Raw genomic sequence first — 12,913 nt, 5'->3', positions numbered from 1 at the left:
CGTGTGATCATTGCTTGTACAGCCCTCTCGCAGTGTCCGGAGCAAGTATGGTGGGTCTGACACACCGGCGTCAATGTGTTCTTTTTTCCATTTCCAGGAGTGTAGTTACGATTTTTTTAAATCGAATGATTCTTTTTGATACACCCTGTAGAACTGTGCTCTATTCTGAAACAAATGTCTCGTTGGGTGCACGACACAGTTACTGGTTTTTATGTAAAAGCAAGAACACTGATAGGGGTTATGTATCTGAATCAAGGAGCTAAGTTTCAAACCATGAACAATTATTCCACAAGGAGGAAGAAGCTGTGGACTGCATCTTCTTCTCGTACCTGGCAACAGAAATTTGGAACAGGTTGCATTAACATCTGCTTCTTCTGCAAATGAGTGACTTATTTTTTATCTGAACTATAGTTTATTTAATAGTAAGGTGCAATAGCTCGGTCAAGTCACTTCATTTGATTTTTCCTGCTTCCTATCGAACTTAACCGGAAGTAATTCACACAGTGTTTATGGTGTAGTGCCTTTGCCGTTTACCAACATCGCTGCGTTGCGCTAATCTGTGACGTCAGGGTCCAGCCAAAAACAAGCGTTATTGTTGGAATAGCCCCCTGATGTGGGCGACGCTTTGTTAAGCTGTGAATGGGTTGGAGTGGGTGAAGGCATGCAGGAGGGGGGAGGGCTCGCAAGTTTACGAACATGCCCCTCGGCCCTTTCCTGTCTAACATACACTCATTAGATTGCACCTCCGTCCGACGACTCTTCCACCTCTTGAGTCAAAATGTGAAATAAGTAAGGTAAACAGTGAATTCTAATTTATATACTTTTATTTATCAGTACATGAAAGATCTATTCGATCCTGCTTCACTGCACATATCAGATACTGCGCATATCCAAGGCCCTTTTTAAAGAGAACTGTAAACATTATTCCATACATATCCGAAGAACGTGGTAGGATAAATCAAAGACCCACTTATCAACTTAGAAACTAAGAATATTCTTTAGTCCCTTGATAGAAAATGTGATAATAACATGATGCAGGTAACAGCCCGCACAGAGGCACAGAAGCATGTGTTCCTCACGCACTCCAACCGCACGTTCCCGGTATTTCTATTACTCTCTGTCACCATCCCAAGACTCAGACTGTAGGCATCACATTTCTGTTGATAGTGTTTCAAAATCGATAACCATTTCTATCTCATTGTAGAAGGTACTTTTTCAAAATATTTTTAGCTGTGTGTTCTGTTTGATACGTCAGGATAGCTCTAAATACAGATCTGTATTATCTCTGCTGTAAACTGTAATGTCACGTCAAGTGTCACTGACAAATTTAAGTGCTTCATTTAAAAATCTTTGCCGGCCGCTGTGACGGAGCTGTTCTAGGCGCTTCAGTCCGAAACCGCGCTGCTACTACGGTCTCAGGTTTGAATCCTGCCTCGGGCATGGATGTGTGTGATATCCTTAGGTTAGTTAGGTTTAAGTAGTTCTAAGTCTTGGGGACTGATGACCTCAGATGTTAAGTCCCATAGTGCTTAGAGCCATTTGAACCATTTTTTAAATATCTTAGTCATGGGCTGTAGGTATGAAATATAGATTTATTACTGCCTACGCATCGATGCACGCTTCATTCCTGAAAACGAGATATTTAATTGCGAATGCATATTGGCCATCACTCGATAAGAAATGTCTAGCTCCAATAACGATCACGAGTTTCATCGAAGTGCTTCTTCATTGCTTTCTCTTGTTTCAAATGGTTCAAATGGCTCTGAGCACTATGGGACCTAACATCTCAGGTAATCAGTCCCCTAGAACTTAGAACTACTTAAACCTAACTAACCTAAGGACATCCCACACATCCATGCCCGAGGCAGGATTCGAACCTGCGACCGTAGCAGCCGCATGGTTCCGGACTGAAGCGCCTAGAACCACTCGGCCACACATTTGTTTGCTTAACTGTTTACACTCAGCGTCAAAGTTTTCACAGAGGTTGAAAGTTTCGTAACATAGTTTGTCATGTGATCCACTGATGCCAGATATTTCTGTTAGCAACTTAACGCTATGGCGCAGTAAAGTATTGGTCTAGCATACGCGAGGAGAATGATTTGAATCCCAATCAGACCACATAAACTGAGGTTTCGCGTCATCCGTCCCTGCCACTACACTCACAAATCAGTTGAGGCAAATACTGGGATAGTCCCTTTGAGGAGAATATGGCCCATTTCCTTACCTATCCCTCACATACCAGAGCTTGCACTTGTTTCGTAATGACATCGTCTTCGATAGGAAATTATACACTATTTATTCTTCGTCTTATTCTGACAGCAGCGTTCCTAAGAGGTGATATGCTGTTCCAATGTGCATACCATCAGAATTCAGGACTTTAGGTAATATACTGATTCTTCCTTGTGATTTACATTTAATCGTAAAACGGTCTGATTATGTTTTTAAAACCTATTACTACATATCATTTGCTAATTTTCTTCTCTTATGAATTTATTTTATCAGTGTCTTTCTTTAAGTGTATAGATGGCTTCTTATTCCCAGTCAAACGCGTTGGATTTGATGTTTGTTTCGTTATCTTCAGAATACTCATATAACAACTTTTTTAATGCTTCCGCCTTAGGTGCCAAAAAATTCGCAGATATTCTCAACCGTTTTCATATACAGGACTGTTCCTTCATTACCCTCTTAAATGTTGCAGCGACTTAGAACTGACTCAAAATTACAATTTTATTCCTTTCTTCACAACAGTGTATGCACCACACATGATGGATGCTCCGTCATAAACATGGCTGAAATACTATCTCACTGGTAGGACTTTTCTGTTTATTCAGTTAACAGATTTTCGTATATGAATACAAATTGACCTTTGACCTGGGTAAAGGAGAAAACTGATTCACTTATCTTTATATAGTAAAGGTGTCCAAAATTGGCTTTCGTTATTTTAAAATACCCAGTGACTGCTTTGTATTGATCGATGTTACTAATTCATCCACTATTCCTTCTCATTTTAATTTGTTCTCATTTTCCCTCTTTTCTTTCTCACATTTTTTCTCAGGCACTCTATCCTAAGAGTTCTGCCCGGGTTCTCCCATCCTATTAGCACCAAGATATTACCACAGGAAAGGGTTCTGAATTGTGTAGCGATTGTTTGTCGCATATCTTCTTAGAGTAAATAAAATATCTAACAATATAAGTATCTCCAATAGCCCACACCGTTGCCTAGCATCAGTTCGATCTGAAAACACTGATAGGCAACATGAATGTTTCCGTGCTCGTTCAGCAAACGCTTAAGAAAACCATAAAATACAGTTACATCGCAGACAGCAAACGAAAGCGTTCAGAGGTAAGTCATTAACAAACGTCTCCGTTCTGCAAGTTGTGGCACCGAAAACAAAGCAATGAAATTGTTTGCGTCTCTATGAGAACTTGGAACAAAAACTCTCAGAGACATACATCTGAAATGTTTATAGAGATTTTTACACTGCAGTCATTTGTATGAAAATGGTAATTGGGTTTTTCAAGCCTAATTGTATATCATTGTTCCTGCTTCCTTATAAGCAAATGATTTAGGATATCTTGCGCCTTAGTGCGAGTCCAGGTTTTATGCCCAGTCCTTGCTTTGAGCATCCATACTTTCTTGGCTTCTTAGCTTCCTGGTACTCAATCAGTAGGGGCGGCTGGAATTCGAAATGCTAATACGTTGATTCTTCCCTTTGTCAACCTCGGCTATGAAATGATACCGTGATATCATTCTCGTCGTCGTTCAATACTTTGTTTCATTTCGCTGATAACTGATTTTTACAGAGAGTACTGTTTGTATATGGCATCTTACGCCAGTGTCTACCTCGTACAATATTACTTCTCAACAGAAGAAATTAATGTTTTAAGCTGGTAATATTAAACTCATTGTTATTGAACTTGTGTGTGTAGTGTCTCTCTTTGTTTTTTTTGTGAAGGACAATATCCCGAGCGGCGTCGACTACTCCCACAGCGTACGTAATTCCGTACACTTAGACAAGTTACTCTCGTGGTGTAGAAACAGCTGATAACGCCGATGGTTGCCTGCAAAATTCTTGAGATGTAAGAGAAAAAAAATTCTAAAGGATCTTCTCGAATTGGAACAATGCCATTCGCTTATGGTCATTCGATGATTATCTGCGAGTGAAACGAGTTTGTTTTAGCACACAAAACTGTCTCTTTGCTTTTGACCGTATTACTGAAGCAGGTTCTACAGCAGACATCTAGCACTAAATTTTCGAAGTCCTACACAAGCTTGTACTACGTAATAATTCATCACAGAATACTTTGATGAAAAATAAACGCGCGCAATTGCCTTTGAAATGCAACAGACTAGTATTGCCGTTACTAGACTCCAAATTAACGTTACATATCGCTTGTGAATCTCAAAAAACAGAAATTATGCAATATGGCGGCTGACAATGACTATTTCGTTGCACACGTTTCATACACGTCCTCTGGTTATCCTGTCTCGTAACAAAGTCCCGTCACATTCCGATTTACTTACTTACCTTCGGTCGCCCTGGAGAAACGCTAAGTAAAGGAATAAATATTTCGCATGCGCAGACGAAACGTGCCATCTTGCGATATACACTCCTGGAAATTGAAATAAGAACACCGTGAATTCATTGTCCCAGGAAGGGGAAACTTTATTGACACATTCCTGGGGTCAGATACATCACATGATCACACTGACAGAACCACAGGCACATAGACACAGGCAACAGAGCATGCACAATGTCGGCACTAGTACAGTGTATATCCACCTTTCGCAGCAATGCAGGCTGCTATTCTCCCATGGAGACGATCGTAGAGATGCTGGATGTAGTCCTGTGGAACGGCTTGCCATGCCATTTCCACCTGGCGCCTCAGTTGGACCAGCGTTCGTGCTGGACGTGCAGACCGCGTGAGACGACGCTTCATCCAGTCCTAAACATGCTCAATGGGGGACAGATCCGGAGATCTTACTGGCCAGGGTAGTTGACTTACTCCTTCTAGAGCACGTTGGGTGGCACGGGATACATGCGGACGTGCATTGTCCTGTTGGAACAGCAAGTTCCCTTGCCGGTCTAGGAATGGTAGAACGATGGGTTCGATGACGGTTTGGATGTACCATGCACTATTCAGTGTCCCCTCGACGATCACCAGTGGTGTACGGACAGTGTAGGAGATCGCTCCCCACATCATGATGCCGGGTGTTGGCCCTGTGTGCCTCGGTCGTATGCAGTCCTGATTGTGGCGCTCACCTGCACGGCGCCAAACACGCATACGACCATCATTGGCACCAAGGCAGAAGCGACTCTCATCGCTGAATACGACACGTCTCCATTCGTCCCTCCATTCACGCCTGTCGCGACACCACTGGAGGCGGGCTGCACGATGTTGGGGCGTGAGTGGAAGACGGCCCATCGGTGTGCGGGACCGTAGCCCAGCTTCATGGAGATGGTTGCGAATGGTCCTCGCCGATACCCCAGGAGCAACAGTGTCCCTAATTTGCTGGGAAGTGGCGGTGCGGTCCCCTACGGCACTGCGTAGGATCCTACGGTCTTGGCGTGCATCCGTGCGTCGCTGCGGTCCGGTCCCAGGTCGACGGGCACGTGCACCTTCCGCCGACCACTGGCGACAACATCGATGTACTGTGGAGACCTCACGCCCCACGTGTTGGGCAATTCGGCGGTACGTCCACCCGGCCTCCTGCATGCCCACTATACGCCCTCGCTCAATGTCCGTCAACTGCACATACGGTTCACGTCCACGCTGTTGCGGCATGCTACCAGTGTTAAAGACTGCGATGGAGCTCCGTATGCCACGGTAAACTGGCTGACACTGACGGCGGCGGTGCACAAATGCTGCGCAGCTAGCGCCATTCGACGGCCAACACCGCGGTTCCTGGTGTGTCCGCTGTGCCGTGCGTGAGATCATTGCTTGTACAGCCCTCTCGCAGTGTCCGGAGCAAGTATGGTGGGTCTGACACACCGGTGTCAATGTGTTCTTTTTTCCATTTCCAGGAGTGTATATTACCTTTAAGCCAAAACCCATTGGAAGGTCGTTAAACTGATCAGCTGATAGATTCACGATTCACACCAGTTAGAGCGGGCCAGGGTCATTAAAGGACCCACGATTCCCACCAGCTAGCACGGGCCAAGGGACATTAAAGGACCGCAGTAGAAGCGAAACCTTGTCCACGACATTTCGGAACCCACCCAGCACGATCTGCATGCATCCATCCGTACTCCATGCTGGGCTTTGCCTACCAAACACTGCCAACAATAGGCGATTGGTAGCACCATGGCTCCTCTTTATTTCCTATCTCCCCATCTGGGCAAAGCCTCCAAGGGAAAACTGGGAGTGAGGTCAGCCAACGCGGCTTCCACATCGCACTTTGGTACTCTTGACTGGAATTTCCAAATTTAAATTACAATCCTCTTGTTCAGTTTTTCACAATTAGTTTTTGCAGAAAAGCTGGGTGACGTCGGTCGATCTCGCAGGGAAGCTGGGCTCTGCATGGCCGGCTGGTGTCGAATGATGACTCTCTCTCCCACTACTGCTACCGGGATGCCTAGTCGATGTATCGGGATCCGGTTGTCTCTCACAGTAGAGCAGGGGGCCACTGTTTCGCATCGGGATCAGGAATGGGATGTGGTGGACATGAAATAGAATGACCAGTCTGAGACTTCTTACCCCTTAGTCTGAATATCTTCTTGGCCCTGAAGTTGTTACTACACTCCTGGAAATTGAAATAAGAACACCGTGAATTCATTGTCCCAGGAAGGGGAAACTTTATTGACACATTCCTGGGGTCAGATACATCACATGATCACACTGACAGAACCACAGGCACATAGACACAGGCAACAGAGCATGCACAATGTCGGCACTAGTACAGTGTGTATCCACCTTTCGCAGCAATGCAGGCTGCTATTCTCCCATGGAGACGATCGTAGAGATGCTGGATGTAGTCCTGTGGAACGGCTTGCCATGCCATTTCCACCTGGCGCCTCAGTTGGACCAGCGTTCGTGCTGGACGTGCAGACCGCGTGAGACGACGCTTCATCCAGTCCCAAACATGCTCAATGGGGGACAGATCCGGAGATCTTGCTGGCCAAGGTAGTTGACTTACACCTTCTAGAGCACGTTGGGTGGCACGGGATACATGCGGACGGGCATTGTCCTGTTGGAACAGCAAGTTCCCTTGCCGGTCTAGGAATGGTAGAACGATGGGTTCGATGACGGTTTGGATGTACCGTGCACTATTCAGTGTCCCCTCGACGATCACCAGTGGTGTACGGCCAGTGTAGGAGATCGCTCCCCACACCATGATGCCGGGTGTTGGCCCTGTGTGCCTCGGTCGTATGCAGTCCTGATTGTGGCGCTCACCTGCACGGCGCCAAACACGCATACGACCATCATTTGCACCAAGGCAGTAGCGACTCTCATCGCTGAAGACGACACGTCTCTATTCGTCCCTCCATTCACGCCTGTCGCGACACCACTGGAGGCGGGCTGCACGATGTTGGGGCGTGAGCGGAAGACTGCTTAACGGTGTGCGGGACCGTAGCCCAACTTCATGGAGACGGTTGCGAATGGTCCTCGCCGATACCCCAGGAGCAACAGTGTCCCTAATTTGCTGGGAAGTGGCGGTGCGGTCTCCTACGGCACTGCGTAGGATCCTACGGTCTGGGCGTGCATCCGTGCGTCGCTGCAGTCCGGTCCCAGGTCGACGGGCACGTGAACCTTCCGCCGACCACTGGCGACAACATCGATGTACTGTGGAGACCTCACGCCCCACGTGTTGAGCAATTCGGCGGTACGTCCACCCGGCCTCCCGCATGCCCACTATACGCCCTCGCTCAAAGTCCGTCAACTGCACATACGGTTCACGTCCACGCTGTCGCGGCATGCTACCAGTGTTAAAGACTGCGATGGAGCTCCGTATGCCACGGCAAACTGGCTGACACTGACGGCGGCGGTGCACAAATGCTGCGCAGCTAGCGCCATTCGACGGCCAACACCGCGGTTCCTGGTGTGTCCGCTGTGCCGTGCGTGTGATCATTGCTTGTACAGCCCTCTCGGAGTGTCCGGAGCAAGTATGGTGGGTCTGACACACCGGTGTCAATGTGTTCTTTTTTCCATTTCCAGGAGTGTAGATAGGCAAGCTAACATGTTCCTGCACTGGCATGATAGATTCGTATCGAGTTTTTCTTTGTTAGTTTTTCATCATTCTTTCACATTTATAACACTTTAGTGAAGCGTCACTAGTTTTATATCATATTTCCATCCAATTATATCATGTATCAATCTCCACACGATATGAATTCTCATAATGTCCCTAATTATGGTGCATTGGTTGTACCCTATCAACAGTCAAGGGTTGTCCGCGGGCACTCACAATTACGCTACACTTAAATTTCGATAAATTCATACGTAATTTAATCAGTCATATGTTCCCTTATTTACATGTCACATTACTTTGCTTGCTTAACTGGAAGTCAATTTTGCTCAAGTAATACAAACATTTAACCACTAATACATGGTAATTTCTTTCTAGCATCCGAATCTAACACAGCACAGCCACTGTTAGTGTATCTTTTTCATGACACTGAAAATTTGGTTATATAGCAAAGGTCCACCTAATTATAGTAAAGCCAACCATAATAAGACATGCACACCCCTGCCTTTTTTGTCTAGTATCCCCACAAACATTATACTGCCTTAGCACACTTGTCAGACAAGTGCTTGAAGTTCAGTGTCCAGACCTACTTGGGCTCTTTTCCCGTCAAAGAATTTGCTTCCAGTAAGTACTGACACCATCACTCATGAACTACATTACTCTTTCTACTTAATCGAGAACATGAATGCACAAAAAATTAAAATTCATTCTGGAAATAAACACGAAAGTTAATCATATACACTTAAAAGTATACAATCAGCATCAGTACTCCTTCTGTGGTTCTGCTGAAAACAAACATGAATACACTTACATATCTAACTAAACCTACCTACACCTAAAAACTCAAGGATATAAAAATCTCCTTATTATATATGATCTTTACTAAAGGCTGGACTAATTCTAATTTACGCTTATCATCATGCTGATGATAGAATCCCTTCACCTTCCCCATCAGTGTGTACGCCAATAGATACGCCACAGCATGTGGAATCTTATTATTTCAAACGGTCCAAAAATAATTGCCATTTCTTTTTCCTCTTCTTCAATAATGATACCTGTGGATGAGTGCGCAACAACACTGTATTCCCTACAGCAAAATTTTGTACTTTCTTCAACTTATTGTCATATTTTAACTTTCTGTTTGTGGCCTTTTCGGACATGTTCACTAAAGCCAACTTGAGTTTTTCTTTCCAAGTGGGCTTATCCTATGGTGCCTTTTGTAGACTGTTCACAAACTCATTCCTTTCTTCCTATTGTAACAAAAATTCCTCTGGTGTGAAACCTGCTGAGGTATGCGGTAAATTCTTTAAAATGTCTTCGAACTCTTGCACATATTCTATCCACCGTGTTTAAGTATTCGGATAATATGTCCTCATAAATCGATTTAGGTCGGGAAAAACCCCCTCAGTCGTGCTCGCTTGTGGATTACAACTTTTATTTTCTCGGCTAACTCTCTTGGTTCTGTAAATAAATTACTCACGGTGGTGGTCAGATTCGTTACTTTAGCCACTATAATTGTGTGTTCCACAGCTATGGTTTCTACATTTGCAAAAATAGTCGCCTGAGCAAATGACATATTCGTTTGCTCAGGAAACAGTTTCGTCTGTGTAGCAGACATGTTGGACTGTTCCGAAGCTAAATTCTCAACTGTTGTTGACATATTGGCTTGCGTAGCAGACAGGTGAGACAGTTCTGCAGCTAAACTAGCTGTGGTATTCATCAAAAGTTTCATTTGATTTAAGAGCTCAGCCATAGGATCTTTGGATTCCCCTTTTGCAGTATCTACTGTTTCCTCTGGGTTTTTTTCATCACCACTGGGCTGCATGTTCGCTTCCTGTTCCCTCTGCATTTTAAACAGTGATGTGGTTTTAACCATAAAAATTCAGTTGTTCACTATTCTTATAATTACTTTACTGTGGACACAATTCAGCTTTACCCCACAAAAATACACATCAGATTTTATACCCCAGAATATCTCTTCACAATTGTAACCACATCAACAAAAAAACTCGTACCACTCTGCATATACTAAAACAGATACAATAACTAAATCAACAAATATTTCTAACCCAGTCGTTATCTATTAAAAACCAGACTAAGGTGTGCAATGAATTAGCATGTCATTCTTGTGCTTGCCTTTACTGCAGAGTAGAACCGCATGAAGTTCATATGTGATGGACCCGCGTTGTTGTAGGGCTTTGATGTTGGATGTAGCTCACGTAGAATGATTCCACGAATCATACATGAAATTGTACAAAGCATAACATTAGTATATATACGTAACATAAAATACACATTTATCACAAAATCACAATATATACACTAAATACATATAACTGAATGATCATGTATTAATTTGCTTTTGGTCATGAAATAGTTGACAGTATCTATGTTTCACTCCTTGTAGGTCCTGCCACGTTTTAGCTATTTTTATAATATTACAGCTCAAAGAAAGAAATTAATGTTTTAACCTGGTAATATCAAACTCGTTACTGAACTAGTCAGTGTAGTGTCTCTGTTTGTATGTCTGTGAACGACAATATCCACAGCGGCGTCGACTACCCCCACAGCGAACATAATTTCGTCAGCGTACACAAGTTACTCTCGTGGTGCAGAAGCAGCTGCCGACTCCGACGGTTGCCTGTAAAATTCTTGAAATATAACAGACACAAACCTTCTATAGGATCTTCTCGATTTGGTACACTGCCATTCGAATTTTGTCATTCGATGATTGTCTGCGAGTGAAATGAGTTCGTCGTAGCAGAAAAAACTTTCTCTATGCTTTTGACCGTGTTACTGAAGCAGGTTCTACAGCAAACATCTAGCACCAAATGTTCGAAGTGCTATACAAGCTTGTAATACAAAACAGTTCATCACATAATCTTTTGATCAAAAATAAATACTCACAGTTACCTTTGAAATGCAACAGACTGTATTCGCACCATTACTAGACTCCACATTAACAGTACGTATCGCTTGTGAATCTCAAAAAACACAAATTACACACTATGGCGTGTAACAGTCAGGGCTCCTACGTGCTAGTACGGGCCAAGGGACATTATGCCCCTACTATACCGCAAGCATTAAACTTTAACTCTAAACGTTCTCTCGGAGCAGTGACTGACGAAACCATGTGTTTCAATAAAATTCGAAGAGGGTCGATTGAATCGATCAGCTGATCGATCCACGACTCCTACGCGCTAGTACGGGCCAAGGGGTTTTATATCCCTACTATACTGCAAGCATTACTCTTCCACTCTAAAGGGACTGTCGGAGCAGTGGCTGACGAAACGCTGTGTTTCAATAAAATTTAAAAGACTGTGTACGTCTTCCTACTAATTTTCGCTTGTATCCAGTGGCTACAAATTTTTCACGTTTTCCGTGTTGTTTGCAGAAAGATCAATAAATTTAAATGATTTCAGATTCACTTACAAATAACATTTATTTGATACTTAATTCTTAGTGTTACATCCACTTTCGTTTGCTACCACATAAATGCACCGAGCAAATTGTCTCCTGTTATCTAAAGGTAACTAACTGATTCACATGTACATACGTCATAGTCATTTACAGAACTAGTTCTGACTACTTTACGGTAGGGAAAGACATCACTTAACTGACTGATTTCACAAATTTTTTCCAGTTATCTTTTGTATTTTGATTTCTTTTCTTTTTCTATTTAGTTTCTTAGAGATCCGTGGGCTCATCAACTTCATTTGCCCCAGGCCAGTTACATACTTGCTTACACCCCTGCATACATGTACATTAAATAAATTTATTTGCTATCCTACCTGGTGTTAGAATTTTAATGGCCGTATTTTTTGTATCTTTTGTCTTTCTCTTTTGTTCCTGGATACTTCAGAATCCACGTACATTAATTTAATTAAGCTATAATTTGTGTAATTATCTAACTGAGTTACATTGACAGAGAACGACATCTATCTGTTCCCAGTGTAGACTGAACTGGAACAAAAACTCCTAAGCACAACTGTCTTTAATTTTACATGCAGTTATTGTCATCATTCTTAACCCTGACAACAAAGCTAGCTGTCTGTGATACATATTCGAGCATCAAATCTGCGTAGTTTCATGGACACATTTACAGCGGCTGACTGCATTCAGCCACTGGCAACAACAAACCTTTCTGAATATGCAGACAGTTGTCTGTTCTGCATCGAGCCATGCCTAAAAAGTAAAATATTTTGTTTCAGGCTTTATGTAAACCAAATCAACTGGTACCTGGGTAGCGTCCATTGGCAGATGTAATGACACAGTGGAATACCTCATGTCGGAATTCACGTTTCTTACTATAGCCTACACTTTGACCCACGGATGCAACACGCATTTCTCTTATTTAACTGCGTCGTTGCGCTTAATTAATCATGCATATGCACAAGGTGACCAAATCTTTACATTAAAATTGAATCACATGGTAGAAGATTCTGCACTGAATACTCTGAGAACAGGAATTAATGGTTGCAAATGAATATTCTTTTTTTTTTTTATTTGCATACGCAGTTTTCATGACATAAGGACGTTTTAAGTTCTTATCAGCTGTTGAAAGCTACAGTACAATGCAATGCATGGGTTTCAATGTAAGGCTGCTTGTCTATTATTCTGCATACTGTATTCTTCGTGGAATGCATTTCACGGGAAAATTGAAGGGTGTCATCCAGACGAAATCTATCCATGCGCACCAACACCAGGTCCTTAATCTGCTGTGCG

This window comes from Schistocerca serialis, chromosome 1, assembly GCF_023864345.2.
Source record: "Schistocerca serialis cubense isolate TAMUIC-IGC-003099 chromosome 1, iqSchSeri2.2, whole genome shotgun sequence".
Classification (NCBI taxonomy): domain Eukaryota; kingdom Metazoa; phylum Arthropoda; class Insecta; order Orthoptera; family Acrididae; genus Schistocerca; species Schistocerca serialis.
Note: the sequence above shows the minus strand (reverse complement) of the source record.